Raw genomic sequence first — 3,411 nt, 5'->3', positions numbered from 1 at the left:
CGCACCGCCCGGCCCCCGGGGGGCATCCGCGGCCGCGCTCCCGCCGGGCACCGAGCACCGCTCACCGCTCCCCGCCCGCCGCCGGGCCCGCCCGCCGCGGGGCCATCCGCCGGCACCTCGGGGCGCGCCGCCGGGCGGGACGGGACGGGACGGGACGGGACGGGACGGCCCCGCCGCCGCTCCGCCCGGGGATGCTCGGCCGCCGCCCGGTCGCTCCGCTGCCCGCGGAAACCCGCTGCCGGCCGCGGCGGGGCTATTTCTGCACATGGGGCGAGCGGGGCGGGGAGTACGCGGCGCCCAGACGATTGGCCGAGAAGCGGCGGGCCCCGGGACGGCACCCCCCCCACCGCCTGGTACCGACCCCCCCACCGCCCGGCCCCGGGACGGCACCCCCGGGACGGCACCCCCCACCGCCCGGCCCCGGGACGGCACCCCCCCACCGCCTGCTACCGCCCCCCCACCGCCCGGCCCCGGGACAGCCCCCCCCGCCGCTGCCCCCAGCCCCGCTGGCCGGACCGATGGGCGGGTTGCTCGCCACGGGTGTGTTTTCAGGGCCACTTTGCCAAAAGAGGAGTGACAAGTTCCCCAGAAAGTTTCGGTTCCCGCTGTGTCATGTCCCCCCCCCCCCTCCCCGACACGGGCTCAGGTATTGCTACAGCCTGCGGGGACACCGGCGGCGGTATTGCCACACGGGGAAAAATCCCCACGAGCAGTGCGCTGAGCAAAAGTAAAAGATTTCACAAAAATCATGACAGCACGCAGGCTGTGGACAGTTATCACGCAACGTGACATTTCCTGATGTAAGAAAATGGCAAAATACCATGGGTTAGCAAACGCCATTACTCACAGGACTACAGTAGTTGAATTTAGGTCTAAGGAGCTTGGAAAAAAGTAAAACCAAAGAAAGGGGATGTCTGCACTGATGGATCTTAAAACCAGCAGAGAATATGAAGATAAATAAAATTTAGTACCTACTTGGCTTTTCATCACAACTTTCATGCTTCATACTGTGTTCACCATCAAAACACAACCAGATCAGAGGTTGAACTTCACACCAGTTTTGTAGCATCCAGCAGTACTAAATAATCCAGGACAGAAACTGGAAAAAAAAAAAAAATCCAAACAATTAAGCAAAAACCCCTTCCCGAAGCAAACAAAGTAAAAGAAATTGCTATTGGTTTTTTTAAACACAGTTGGAAATTAAAGCCTGTGGAAGGGAAAGTTTTCTGGGGACCCAAAGTTAAAACAGAGCAAAAACACACGGGAAAAATTGGATCGAAATGGTTTCTATGGCCATGGCATAAATGGAAACACTCTCACTGACGAGCAGCGCTTTGGGTCAGCCAGCTAGGAGGAGCATCTTCTCGCTCGTATTGAACGAAGCCCTTGTTGTCAAGGTGGACATCCCAGGAGCAGAATGCTTCAGGATGACTGGGATGCTGAAGGAAAGCCATGTCTATGGTATGTTTAATTCGACGGGGGTGTACAGCAAAGCTCCCTTTGCTTCTTTCAGACAAAAGGGTCAGCGTCTGGGGGTATCGCTGCCCATGCCCTCCCACCTAACACCTTTGCACTCCCTAACCTCCAAGCATTTCGCTGGCACAAAGGAAGGACAGATTTTCACGAAGGCACTTGCTGGCAAGAGCATCGCTTCTGTGACTCAAACCTCAGTGTCCACCTGAGGCTGCACTGAAAGGAACGACAGAGTTTTGAGGAGAACACAAAGCTGCCAGTACGCAGCCCCCAGGTCAGGCTGCTCCATCTTTCTCAGCACTGGCTGCATCTTGAACTTGCCTACACTGGTTTGGTTTATTTATTATTTTGGGATGAGTGTAGCTTCCCTCATACAGAGCCTGTTATAATCATGTAAATGATGGTAAACTATAGTGGAAAAACACTTTTCCCCCCAAAGCAATGGATTTACATCAGAGTTTTTACACGTTGTTTTCCTGGCTCTAAAACATGTGCCAACAGAAGCCTTTACAGCACTTCAGTGAAACAAGAATTAACTTTTTGCAGTGGATACATTTTGTTAGAAAAGGATCTGCTTTTGTGCTCATGGAAGTACTTTTTACAGGCTGATCCAAGGGAAACTGTGGTTTATCAAGTCAGACATGGACAGAGAAACCATTATTTCAGATTCTGATGAATAAGTTGTTCTGGAAAAGGTCTCTCTGAGACAGGTAGTGAGTCCCTGTGAATACTGTGGATTTTGCATTACATGGAGATTCATGGCTCTCCAAAGCAGCAAAGCCTTTGCCAAGGTCCAGTGGTTTATTCTGGTGTTAACTGATGCAGCTGAACTTACTCCGAACGCAACTTAGCTGCAAGTGGAGCCAAGGACAAGTGTGCTCAGCTCTGTTGTACCAAACGTGGTTAAATCCTGCTGGCAGTAGGAGTAGGATGAGCCCATTCCCAGCCAGAGATACAGACCCATCTTCCAGCTGCATTCTTCAAGCCCTGTTTTAAAATACATGGCACTGTACACCCTACCATTAAATACTGACTGAATGTGCTGGCCTTGTAAAGTAATCATCTGAGCAGGCATTGTGTAACTCCGCAGTTCTTGGGGCTCTGAGGATGATGAATCTGTAGGTGATAATGTGCATATTTATATACTGGAGTCTGTAAAGGAGCAAGGCAGTCAAACAATTAGCAAGGTAAACACAGCCCAAAGCTTCCAGCTTGTGGAATCCATTCGAGAACTGGAGGGTAATAGTAACATGGCAACAGGTCACTGGAGCACCGTTGGATGCTAAAATGTCAGAGACAAATGAATCACCATTACTGTTATTTTCCTGGATTTTATTTTACTCTATGGATTTGCCTCTCAACACTCATGTAGGAAACAGCACCAGCCCCAGTCTGCTTCTTTCAAGTGTAAGAACTAATCTGGCTCTTTTGTTCAGAGGGAAACTGATTTAAACAGATCCCACGTTATGAATGGCGATGCAGTGGGAGGCAGGATCAGCACCCTGGTGTGGCCATAGCCCGTGTCTCTGTGGTTTGGCAGAAGCCCACCAACCTCGTACGTGCTGTTCCTTCTGTCGCTGCCGTCCCCGGGGGAGCAGAGCTGCCGCTTCGGAGGCCGTGTGTTTCCTGCAGCCTTCTGTGATCTCTTTTGTGTGAGCCCTCCGCGCCTCTGCGCAGTCTCAGGCTTCACTGAGGACTTCCCTCGCAATCTCTATCTTGACACCTTCAGTACTCTTGGCCCAGCCACAAAGAAGTGGTGAGGAGCCCCACCAACACACATCTGTCCATACACACCCGACAAGGGGCCCAGACAGCCCGTAGGGGCAAGTCTGTAAGCACAAAGAAAAGCTCCTGAGTCAGTGACAGCTGGGATGTTCTTGCAGGTCCTGCAGCCAGATTTGCTATCTCAGACACTCCTGAGACGACAACCCTGGCAGC

Source organism: Strix aluco, chromosome 19 (genome assembly GCF_031877795.1).
Source record: "Strix aluco isolate bStrAlu1 chromosome 19, bStrAlu1.hap1, whole genome shotgun sequence".
Lineage (NCBI taxonomy): Eukaryota > Metazoa > Chordata > Aves > Strigiformes > Strigidae > Strix > Strix aluco.
The sequence above is the reverse complement of the archived record's forward strand: the minus strand, read 5'-3'. Positions refer to the sequence as shown.